Here is a 13,770-nt window from a genome sequence, read left to right on the forward strand (position 1 = left end):
GTTACAAACCGCAATTTTAGCAGCTCAGAGACTTTCAACTATGAAAATCAAATAGAACAATCTAAGATTGCTCAACAATCACAAGAAACTAAATGGCTTTCAATATTTACCGAGTGCCATCTTTATGACAGGAATTGTCCCATTATCTAGGGATATAAAAACAATATTGCCCTCAAGGAGCTGATATTCTATCATGAGAAATATGTGCACATATAAACAGATACAAATTTTTCTAGATATAGTCTGTGGCTTAACCAGAATAAAGATCTGCCACTGAGGAAATTCCTTAAACCAACTCAGATTCACTCCATTACTGACAGCTTTAGAGAGATGTCTTTTGTTTATACTGAGTTTCCTTTAAATATTATTCTAGTCTCTGACATATAAGTGATCTAAAAGCAAAATCAAGGTCATGTTGGGAAGGGTGCAGCCACTGGGATTAAGAAGGACCTCCTTCACAAAGTGGAACTTGAAGTAACTTTGAAGGAAGCCAGAGAGAGAGGTGGAGTTGAAGAAGGATTCTATTTTTCTTCTTCCTAGGAAGAAACACTTGTCAAGATATGGAACTAGATGATTGAGCATTCTATGTGATGGACAGGAAGAAAGCCAGTATATCCAGAAGTGAATATAGATTTAGAGTCAGCTGAAACACGTTCACAAGAGATGATTATTAAATTTTCATTGTAAGCATTCACACCTAAGAAATCATCAGATACTACAAATAAGATTTAATTTATTGCTTTGTTGATTGTCCAGACTTAAGAAAGGGATGGCTAAGATGTTAATAATGTAGATTAAATCTAAAAGGCATGTCTTATGAATGTTCTTTTTAATAGTTTTTTTTAACTTAGCAGCATACTTCTGAGTATAACTAAATCACAGCATAAGAGAAAAAGAATAATGTTAAATAACTCTGGAAGGATTAAATCAAGTTGTAGCCAGATCCTAGAGGCAAAGTAGGCCCCTGGGTCTTACTCAGTTGTATATCTGAAGGATGAACTAGAAAAGGGAAAGTTTGGAGAAAAAGAAAAGAAGGGAGGGAGGGAGGAAGGAAGAAAGGGAGGGATGGAGGAAGGAAGGAAGGAAGGAAGGAAGGAAGGAAGGAAGGAAGGAAGGAAGGAAGGAAGGTTTGCACCAAAATCTTATACTATAAATCACCATATGTTCCAAATATAAAGTTAATTTAAATGTAAATGATCACATCACTTTGAAAACTTGGAAGAAGATAGGAGGTATCTTTCACAACTATTCTTGCTAGAGAAAGAGTTTTTAACCAAACAAGGGATAAAGTAGAGCCAAAAAAAAAAAAAAAAAAAAAAAAAAAAAGATCATTTCAATTACACGAAATTGAAAAACTTCTGCACCAACAAAATCAAAGCTGCTAAGAAAGGATAAAATTATATAGTAAATATCTTTGATAAGGGCATGGTGTACAAGATATGTAGGTAACTGAAATAAGTATTTATATTTTTGTGATTGACGCCTTTTCCAATGGATAAATGATCAAAGGGAATGAACAAATATTTTCTCTCCCCCAAAAAATGGTAAATTATTAACAGGCATATGAAAGATTAATACAAGTCACTAATAATAAAAGGAATGCAAATCAAAACAATTCTGTGATTTCAAACAAATCAGCAACAATGATAAAATATGGAAACACTCAAGATTGGAGGTCTTTTAGAAAGACAAAATCACACATGTGCTATTAACAAAGATGTATATTGGAGAGAAGGAGGGAGATTCCAGAAAGCAATGCAGAATAGGCTTTTTTTTAAAGTAACTACATTTAATCAACTATCTCATATACCAAAGACAGAAAAAAAATCCCATAAATACCAAAATATTCAGAGTAGTATCTTTTACTATATCATAGAATTGAAAACAAAATAAGTGACCAGGGGTTGGGAAATGACTAAATAACTGTGATACATGAATGGAAATGAAAAAATTGTTATACTATGAAAAATTAACATGTAATCAGAATCATGGGAAGTACTGGAAATGTACTGATGATGCAGATATTTATTGGTGTAAATAGAACCAGAAAAAGAGTATACACAATGACTATAACCTTCTACTTAATATGAGCAGCTAGCTTGCACAATGGATAAAGCACTGGCTGAATTGGAAATCAAGAAGATTCATCATGAATTCAAATCTATCCTCAGACACTTAACTATGTGACCCTAAGCAAATTACTCAACCCTATTTGTTGGAATCTTTACAAACTGTTAAGCCATTAGAGTTGATAGAGACATTCGGGTGGAGCTCTTAGAATCAAGCAGAGATAGGCCTGAGTTAACTGGGCTATATTGAAGGACAAAATAAAAGATCTGAACTTTTATCATATGGCTGTGTTTTGGAAAAAGAACACCACACCTATTTGCCTCAGTTCCTCATCAGTAAAATGAGCTGGAAAAAGAAATGGCAAACCACTTTAGTATCTTTGCAAAGAGAACCTCAAATGGGGTTGGACACAACTAAATAATAACTCAACAACAATGCTGTGCAATTAAAATTGATTTTAAATACTGAAAAGAGTTTACAAAATGCACTTCCCTCTTTTCATTACAGTGGAGGATGTCTACAGATGATGGACTGTTGTGTATTCCATAAGACGTAGTCATTATTGTTACAAAATTGATTTTTTTTCTTTTTCTTTTAATCTTTCTTACAATGGAAATCTTGTAAGAAATGTAGAACTAAGAAATGTATTCAAAAATTAATTTGCTGTAAAAACTAGAGACATTTTTAATGAAAAAAGGAAAATCAAAAATTCTTGGTTATCTAATTTCCCCAATACTATATAATTCTATATAAGGCCTGTTCTGTTTTACAATCATCACAGTTAAAGGTGAGTACTTTAACCCTACACTTGGAATCTTTTATTTCTAATTCCTATTCTGCTATAGGGAAATGGTAAGGATTAACTAGATTTTTTAAAACATTTTTAACTTCTCATAAAAAAAAAGAATTGAGTCATTCCTATTGCTTATTTAGGAAATATCACTCAGATTTTCAAACTCTTTTATCCCACCTGGCACCAAGAGATTCACTGGGATAATAGGTAGGACCTTTTATGATCTCTCCCTCATGCCACCTCTCACTTCCCAACCCTGATTCCTTGAATTCAGTCATTTCTCAAACACCCCCATAATGGCAAAGGCATGAGCACAGTAATGTAGCTGATTTCTTACACATTCACATGCTCTACTCCCACACCAATCCTAGTTCTCAATGTCACTTTATGACCCTAGGAACTTGTGTTAAGAGTAAAGAGACCCAGGACAGCAGTCAGAGGAAGTGGATTTGACTCCCTGACTCTCTTATTACCTGTGTGACCTTGGATAAATAACTCAAGCTCTGAGAAGCCTCAGTTTCCTCATCTGTAAAATGAAGGAGAAATAGACAAATTCTGGAGTCCCTTCCAGTACTAGATCTATGATTTCATGTCCTATTTTACTTATCTGGGACCTCAAATACATAAGTGCAAACTGTAGTTAATTATAAGTTAGAAAAATTGAATTACCTCTCTTTTAATAGGTTCCCTTCTTACTTGGAAGGAAGAGGGGAAAAATAACAACAAATCAAGTTTTTGTACAATAAGTAGAAATTCTGTATTTTATAGGGTTTTTTTTTATTACAGTCAACATAGTATTACACATACTACACATAGATTATTAGATAATGACATACATACATAATCCATCCTAAAAGAATTCAAATTGGGCCAAAAGAAAAAACAATCATGGGTTTTATAAGAAATGCAATATATTCAAAATAACATTAAATTGAATTCTGTTCTCAGCTCTCCTGGAGGCTAAAGAAGTCATTGAATCTAAATCTCAATTTCCTCACCTGTAAAGTAGGAATTAAAATGTGCCTTCCCCAATCTACCTTACAGGGCTCATAGAATTGGCAAAATGTTTGAGATAACTTCATCTTGTTTAACCTAGACCCAAACAGGAATTCCATCTATAATACTGACAAGTAATCATCTAGCCTTAACTGGAAGACATTCAGTGATAAAGAAACTCGCTGCCTCCTGAGGAAGCCCATTACATTTTAGGACAGCTTGGATTACTGGGAAGCTTTTTCCTTCATCAAGCTAAAATCTGCCTCTCTGCAATTTCCACCCACTGCTTCTCATTCTGCTTAATTTCGACAAAACAAAACAACTCTAATTTTCCATGACAGCCCTCCAAATACTTGAATATAGTTATCATTTCTCCTCCTGAGACTCTGCCGCTCTGGTCTAAACATCCCCAGTTCCTTGTTTGATATGATCCTTAGTTCTCTCATCCTAGTTGCTATCTTTTGTGTCATGAAGATCAAAATGAGAAAAAAAAATATGAAAGTATTTTGAAAGCTTCAAAGTACTGCCCAAGTGGAAGCCATCATTATTTTCTTCCAATTTTCCTTCTGATTTTCTTGAGTAACCAAATTCAAGTGAATTTCCTACTAGCAGTAATTTATGGTCAGTAAATATACCAGAAAATTGAGAAAAGGAAAAGTAGAATCCAGTAGTAGATATGAATGAAGTAAATATAAAATTGAGACTAGATATCATTTTTGCAGCCCCATGTGTTTTGGAAAGGGCCTGTACGAGTCAAAAAGACCAGTCAGAATGGTGGCATTTAAGGAATTCCTAAATGCCCCTGATGAATTCAAGTCTCCAGGCTTAGATAAACTATACCCTTGGGCCCTGAAAGAACTGACAGATGGGAATGCTGAGCCACCATAATGATATGGAAAATGGGAGAAAAACCATGGGATCGGAGAAGAGGAAATGTTATTTCCATAAAAGGGGATGGCATCATTCTACTTCTGGCTTTGGTGGCAACAGATTGTGAGAGAAGGAACAAGAGAAGAAAGAAATCATGTAGGAGACTTGGAAAGGGTTTAAACAAGTAAAATACAAAGCCATTGGTAGAATTTGGGAGAAAGTAATTTGGCAAAAATTGGGCTGAGGAATCTTTGAAGAATACTTCCAGGACCAGATCCTATTCTTGTGGAGACAATTGATAAATTGTGGAGACAATATATAAACTAGAAAACAATATATTTAGACATAACCCAAAATGATTAGCTAACTTGCAGAGCAGTTGCTAATGGTTCACTATCAAGAAAGCAGGAAATGTCTAGCAGAAAACCTCAAGGATCTGTGCATGGCAACAGCCCTGTGCTCTCCAAAATTTTCATCAGTGACTTGGATAAAGGTATAGATGCTCAACAAATTACAGATTATACAAAACTGGTAGGCATTGTTAACATACTAGATAGTAGAGTCAGGATTCAAAGATCATAAATATTATGTTAAGAGTCCTGGCCTGAAACAAATAAAATGAAATTCAGTAAGGAAAATGGAAAATGTTCCAGTTGAGTATAAAAATCAACTTCACAAGTATAAGACAGGGAAAACTTGGTTAAATAACAGTTTTTTCCTTTAAAAAAAAATGAGGGGTTTTAATGGACTACAAGCTTATTATGAGTCAGTAATGTGATGTACCAGCCAAAAAAGTTAATGTGTTCTTAGGTTACATTAGGAAAGATTAGCTTCTAAGAATAGCCAAGCCTTGGTAGGTAAGGTTTTGCCTTATTTTGCCTAAAACTTGGTTTCCCAACCATTTCTCATTTATTACAACCCCCATGCTGCCTAATTCCCAGTCATCATCAACCCTAACTCCATTAAAAACTTGAGACAATCCTTGGGGACGTCAGGCTCTGAGAGGTGAGCTTTCATCTTTCTTTGTCCAGAACCAGTTTTCCATGACTTTCCCAGAGATTTCCAACCATACTGTTTCCTCCCCTTTCCATAAAGACATATATTTTTTTCAGATTCCTATTTATTTATTGTCTTCCCTTATTAGAACGTAAGCTCACCAAGGATAGGTACTATTTTGCTTGCATGTATTTGTAATTCCAATGCTTAGCACGATGCCATCATAAAGGCTTAAAAGAATCTATCCATCTGACAGTTCCAGAGGACTCTGAATATGTCAGATCTCATCTGAAATAATGTTCCGTTCTGGGGTCACAAGGTAAAAGGTAAATATAAGTGTACTTTTGTGTACAATGTGCGCATTGAACAAATGGCAATGTCCAGAGAAGGGCAATCAAAACAGAGAAAGACCTCAAAGGTTCATGTCTCATAAAGATTAGTTGAAAGGCCTGGGAATGTTTCAACCTGGAGAAGAGAAGAATCAGAGAATGCATTGCATCTGTCTTCTGCTATTTGCAGACCTAGAACGTGAAGGAAAAATTAGACTTGCCCTGGTTGGTTCCACAGAGAAAACTGAGGAATTCAGAAGATAAATAACTTCCTTGAACTTACCTGATAACTCAAGTGGTTATATAGCCACCTTAATGGCACATGAATACAATAAATGAAAAGACTTATAAAAATATCTATCCAACAAGTTATCTCACATCCATAACTAGTTATAGCCTTCTATAAAAACTGATAATTCATGAGCCAAGAAAATATGCTACAAATCATGTTGGCTTTGCAAAACACTGACTTGCTATTTCTAGGCCACAGTTATTTAATTATTTTAGTAATTATGGACTCATACATATACTTGCAAGCCAAAAATAATCTAGTATCACTGACCTGGAAGAGAGATCTACTTCCAGGTAAACTGTATTTAAACAACCAAGGATAAAATAATTTTTAAAAATTCTACAGAGGAAGCCCTGGGCATTATCCAGTGACTGAATGACTGAACGTGCTAGTCTTTATGTTAAATACAAAATTAGAAGACCTATTCAAAGTACTTTCAGCCCCACTATTCCACCTATGGGGATTATCATGAGTTGCTTTGGTGAAGAATGATTTGTCATTATGACTACAAATATGTATCTATAAAATGCTAAGATCCTTCAACACTTCAACAAAATGTTATCTCCCCTAGAGGGGGAAAAAACAAGATAGAAAAGATAGTATTATTTGTTTTTTAAATGAACATCAAAGTTAGTTCTATAGCCTCTCTGCAAACACCATTTGCCAAAGTCTCATTAAAACTCAAACTAGAATTTTTCAAGGAGATTAAGAAAAAAAAATTTAAAGGGAGGACTCAGTATCACCAAGGTCCTTTTTAACTATCAAATTAAATAATTCGGATTCTGTGTCATTATAGCTTTGCTATATATATATATCATCCTACTTGTTAATTATACTACACAATAATTCTGAGTAGTTAGAAATTTGAAAATGTTTAAAGAAAACAATTGGGTTTTGTTTGGTTAGGGCGTTTTAGGTCTTTTAGATGCCCTTTTCTTTAGTCTTCTTCTACCTTGCATTTTAAACCATGTTCAGCAATAACTTTCCATCTTGATGGAAGTGAGAATTTGCCACATTACTTTCTCTTCAAATTGATGTATGTCTAAGTTAGAGTGTACTCACTGTCTAATTTGCAAAGTGCCTAAAATTTAAAAAAAACACCTTAAAATATCTAATAAGCAGTATCAATAAAACCAGACTCTTCCAGTGATGGGGACACCCATTGGACAACATTTTCCAATTGTGTTTTCTGTTTCTGAGTCCTTAACTGACTTTCAGCTCAATTCACTCCCCTTATAGTGAGAATGGCCAAGGCCTGAAGGCAAGTCACTAAGCTTGCAGAGCCAACCTTTTATCTCAGAGGATGAGGTGGAGTTAGCCGTTTTCCCCTGTTGCAAAATATGAGCATATTAAGTAACACATTTCCAGCACATACACCTCAAATCTTGGCTGAGTGACAGTTTTGAAAATAAAAATTTTAAAAATCGTTCCTCATTTTTGGAGAGGGCCCCTGGGGATTGAATCTCTCCACTCCAAAACCAACTGTACTCATTACAGCTTAGCACTACCCACTTGTGCTTATGTATTATTGGAAATTCAAACTGAGGGGTTATTCTTCTAGGTCCCATTTCTAGGTCAGTCTAGAAAACATCAATCTGACATCCCCAAGCCAATTCAGTGGTAGTATATAGGATGCACCTGGCACTTAGGTCCCAATGGAATGAAAAATACAGGTACAAGGTGTGCATTGTCCTGAGTTTATCACCACACCATCTCCATGCAAAAACTGCACCAGAAGCAAGTAGGTAGTGAAGTATATAGAGCAAGAGATTTGGAATTAGACATCTCGAATTCAAATCCTGCCTCAGACACCTAGCATTTAGCCTCTATTTGCCTCCATTTCCCCAAATGTAACAGGATAATATATAGCACCTACTTCTCAGAATGGTTATAAGGATCAAATGAGAAAATATTTGTACAGTATCTGGTATGTAGTAGATGCTTAATAAATGATATTTGTACATCTTAAAATACAAAATAAATACTTATTATTCATGATGAAATATTGCATCACAATTATGAGGTTCTTCACAGGACAAAGATAGACCTGACATTCAATTTAGAGAATGCAATTAGAAAAATCACTCAATAGAAAGTTTCTCATCTGATTCCTTTGTAAAGGAATTCCCTTAAACCGATAAGCAAGTTCTTAAGGAAACCACAATAGTTAAAAACATTGAAGCAGAGGATGACTCCACTTCTGACTCATTTTCTTCTTCGTGAATTTCAGCATTAAAATCCCTCGCTTGGGTTTTTCAGACTCATGGATAAAGTGTCATACCACCCACCATGAGGAGATTTGAAGAAGGTGAACTGAGGACATGGTTTCAAGTCTCAGTTCCTCTCAGTTACAGATGCAGAGTTAAGAAGAGATGATGACCCTACCTTTCTAATACACATGCCCTCCATGGGAATACAAAAAGCTTGTCAAGGGGATTTAGGTAATATTTCGAGTAATTTTATTATCTTAATGAAATATTCCAGAAACTCTAAGTGGATTCCCAATCAATGAAGTTACAAAAATTTTAGTGTACTCTTGGAGAATAAAAATTAAATTGTTTTGTTTCTTATACATACATGTATGATGAGCTTTAGTATTTATTTCCTTTCACATAGAAGAGGGTGTATGGGAAGTTTACTGTAAAGAGATTGAAAATGGATGGGAAATCTTTAACTAGGCTATTTAGTCCATTTCCTTGACTTCTGGGAAGAACACAACTAACTACCCACCACACTGTAGCCACTGAGCATAGAGGAAGCTAAGATCTTCAAGAGAACTTAAAGGCATGGCAACTTTGATTACCTAAATAAACCACAATCAGGTTAATGCAAAGCAAAAGATCCTATCTACTACTCCCTTACCTACCACCTACAAATTCATCTGTTTCCTCCATCCCTAAAAATCCCTAATAAATAATACAACCAACTGTCCACTGAGTCATAACCAAAGATTATATGCCCAATAGGAGTCCTCAAACTTTTTAAATAAGGGGCCAGTTCACTGTCCCTCAGACTGTTGAAGGGCCAGACAATAGTAAAAACAAAAACTTTGTTTTGTGGGCCTTTAAATAAAGAACTTCATAGTCCTGGATGAAGGAAATAATCGTTCTCAGCTGCCGCATCTGGCCCGCGGCCGTAGTTTGAGGACCCCTGCCTAAGAATCTGGAAAAATGTTGATGCCTTTGCCAGAAAAGGGACAGTAGATAGAGACATGTGTTTCAGGAAGAAAAGATAGAGAGCTCAGTTTAAGATGTGTTAAGTTTTTGATGTCTCAGGGACATGTAATTTGAAATGGCTAACAGGCATCTAATAGTGCAGAACTGAAGCTCTGGGGAAAAACAGATAGATTCATGAATGTATGTGTATACTGAATATATATATATGAATGTATGTGTATACTGAATATATATATATATACATATATATTATAATTTCAGAGTATTGAGTTTCATTGTTATTCTTTATATTGATATAGTTGATATAGAAACTGAATACTGTGCTCTATATAGAAAACACATGGGAATTGAAGGAAGTTCCCAAGAGAAAAAAAGAGGAGAGAACTTTGGAGAACATGTGAAGGAAGTTCCCAAGAGAAAAAAAGAGGAGAGAACTTTGGAGAACATGCATAGGGATAGGATATGGATGATAGCCAGCCAAGAAGATAGATAAGTGATCGTACATATAGGAAAACCAGCTGAAATGAGCAGAAACAGAAAAACAATATATAGGATTCATTGGAAAGTGAGGGTGATATAGCTTCAAAACACATATATAAGAATCTTTTTTAAACCGCCATAGTTAAAAGCAAAATGACTTCTTATATGTGCTGTCAGATATGGTTCCTTTTTCAGTCATTTTTGCCTAACCACTTTGATTTGTTACAAGAAAAGATCCATCACTGAGCAAGGGGAGTGATCAGGAAATGACTGTAACAGGAAAACAAACCAAAAGGAATAAAAACTATATAATAAAAAAATAAAGGAAAAAATAAGAAAAAAATTTTCTAATCAATGAAATTATGGTCCTTTATCAAGAGTTATGGCATTGATTAAGGTTTTAGTTCCTCATTCATGGGGTTGGAAAATAAATCCTTTCCACCAAGTGGGGAGCATTGGAAAAAGTACTGAATTTGAGACTCAATAGAGAACTGAGTTCAAATTCTGATTCTGAAACTTGTAAGGCCATGAGAAAGTCTTTTCATTTCTCTAACTTCTTCACTTGTAGAAAACAAAAATTGGGGATGACAATACCTTTAGAGTATGCCCAATTATAATTAAAATATAAGTGGCTATTATTCTCAATTCCTCCATACTCACTTCCTGAGTTACTTTGTACCAGCCAAGTGCCTCTCCCTCCAGAACTAGCTCAGGCCAAGCGTGACCTCACCCTCAGTCCCAGAAGTTCTCATGGCATCTCAATAGCTGGGAGGTCTCCATAGAGTGGATGAATCATACTCAGTGGTATCACAAGGTTCCTACCATGATGACAAGTATCAGGAAACCAATTATATCCTGGAGGCCCTTCCATCAATTTGCCCAAACTGACCAATCCCTCAGTTAATATAAACCCTAATACAACATTAGTCAAATGTGAATGCTAATTATAAAAAAATCAAAAGTGATTTGAAATCACTTGCTTACATATAAAAAATTAAAGATATGAGGAGGAGACTGAGACAGACTCATTATAAGACTCAATTTCATCAGAATGGGGATTTATAAATTCTTTCTATAGCTAGGAAACTCATCTATAATGTGGGGTTCTCAAGGATTGCCTTGGCACTAAGAGAGATTCAATAATTTGCCCATGGTCACAGAGTCAAGATGCCATCATATGCCAGAGATGAGACTTAAATCCATCTTTTCTTGACTGCAGAGCTGCTACTCTATTTATCCCACAGCAAATTATCATCATCATCATCATCATCATCATCAGAGCTGGTAATTATATGGAACTTTAAGGTTTATAAAGTACCTTACAAATACCTCATTTTATCTTCACCACCACCCTGGGAGATAGATGTGGTATGATATAACAGTATATGACATAAGATGATGTCATATAATGCAGTATAAAATAACATAACAATATAAAATAACATAATATAAAAACAAGGAAAGAAATATTCATTAATGTGCTAGGCACTGCATCATAAATATTATCTCGTTTGATCCTCACAACAACCCTGAGAGGTAAATACTATTATTATTCTTTTTGTAGATGAGGAAACTAAGGTAGATAAAGGCTAACTCACTTGGCAAGAGTTAAATAGCTAGGAACCATCTAAGGGAAAATTTGAATTCTTCCTGACTTTCCAGTACCCTGTCCACTGCTCCATCTAAAGCTGCTGTCAAATCTATTGAATTTACAAATACACTCATAACTAACTTCATTAATTGCCTTATTTCATACTTTAAAAGTCTGAGTGAATGTTTATGTTCCTTTCATTTATGTTGTTATCTTAACAGGGGGGAAATTCCCCCCTGAAAATCAAGGGAAATACTTCAGGAAATCCATTTCTCAGTCAAAGCCTGAAGAAAGGCCATGTCCAACATCCTATTACAGGCTACTATCAACCACTGCAGACCTTACAAAACCAAAAATATGATTTGCATCTCCTGTGAACTGAGCCAAAACAGCCTTCTCAAGGAAAAAGGAAAAAAAAAAGGCCGTTGCAGCCTATTCTCAGAACTTTCTCAGCTTATTCCCATAGAGACCTACCTTCATTGTCCTAAAGAAAAAGCAAGATGCTCAGGGAACCCTGATTTTATATGTATGTGTTCTACCTGTTAATATTTTTATTCCCTTTGACATTTTGACAGCAATACAATCACTGTAATGGAGGTTTAATATGACATGGTCTAAGGATTTTGCTTTTACAACTTTAAAAATGTTCCCACAGTCACAGAGTTAAAGGACAGGGAACTCGGAAAACATTATCAAAGCAAAAAGACCATATAGGAAATCCTTTTTCCCTAAACACACTCAGAAACATAAACGAGTAGGAATGGAGAGACGTAAGAAGAAGGAAAAGAATTCATGGCAGGATGAAGTACTCCCTATATGTCCAAATGGAACTTTTTCCAGGGAGCATAAGCAATAACATGGATACCAACATAATTCAACATACTTCTAGGCAGCTCTAAACACCTATGAGAGCCACTTTTTCCCAGGCCCTATTGTTAGCTCTAAAACAGGTCTTAATCTTGGGTCCATTTATTATTTTTTAAATATTTTAATTTGTTTTCTTTGTAATCCTCTTTATTTTTGTTTTAAACATTTGAAAACATTCTTCTGAGAAGGGGTCAATAGGTTTCATCAGCCTACCTGAAACACCCCTGATCTAGAATAAAACATTGTTCCAGACCATGCTAACATAGCACCTCTTCTTATCTGACATACTAACCTTCAGTCCTTCAATCCTAGTATAGCAGTCGTCAAGACAGAGCTTCCAATAAATAAGTCCATCAAAGGATTCCAACTACATATGGTTAATTTTCATGTAAAAGTTTGTCATTCGTGCCATTTGTTTAATTTTATTTTGTTGTACCTGACCCGTAATTTCATTGCCATAGGAGTTCTCCAAGAAGGAATTCTCCTTTCTGACATAGGTCTTCACTTTCTCTACAACTTGGAAAACAGAGGTGCCTGGGGCAGTGAGAGGTTAAATAATTTGCCTGGTATCATCCAGCCAGTAAATGACAAGAGACAGATTTGAACTTAGGTTTTCTTGACTCCAGATCAGCTTTCTCCCTATTCCATATTGCTTCTCACCACTTAATAATTTTGTCATTTTCATAACAACCTATTTCATCTTTTAACAATTATATTATTTTATACTAATTGTCTTGAAGCACTCCTATCAAGTAAACAGCCATCTATCATTTTGTTCATGAATAGAGACAAAATTAGACAAAATGATACCCAAAAAAAAGAATTTAAAAACTAAGTTAAAGCTTGGCTAAAGCACAAATCTTTTTGGTCCATAAAGACAGTTTTAGTAAGGAGGGTTCCTGGAGAGTCAGCAAAACTTCTTCCCTTTTCATTGAGAGATTCAAGTCCATTTTGTTCCACTATGACCCTGCCCCGATTCCCATTCTTAATTCCCTGGTCAGAAACCCATTTTGTCAACAATGTTTATATCACTCTGGTATCAGTCTCCCTTTGTAACATCTGCTTGTCTACACTGTAACATACAAGAGAGAATATTTATTAGTAAGCACTGCCAAGTACATTTATATAAAGCCAGCAGCTCCTTTGAATTAGTCACTGGTGACTGGTTAATATTATCACATAAACTAATTTATTTTTAAAAGAACATCTAACACTGGCACCTGCTACAAAATCAGATTTCCAGATTCCTCAATTTAGCATTAGAAAGGGCTTTAGAGATCACCCAGGAAAAGATAACATCACCTTAGCCA

The 13,770-nt window shown here is 35.2% G+C and overlaps 1 protein-coding gene across 4 annotated transcripts in view; it reads right to left on the reverse strand.

The window, feature by feature from the left end:
- The window catches only part of SLC4A4 (solute carrier family 4 member 4), a 382,231-nt gene that overhangs the window by 326,092 nt on the left and 42,369 nt on the right, over positions 1–13,770 (reverse strand). The window lies entirely within an intron of this gene.

This window comes from Sarcophilus harrisii, chromosome 6 (genome assembly GCF_902635505.1).
Source record: "Sarcophilus harrisii chromosome 6, mSarHar1.11, whole genome shotgun sequence".
NCBI lineage: Eukaryota > Metazoa > Chordata > Mammalia > Dasyuromorphia > Dasyuridae > Sarcophilus > Sarcophilus harrisii.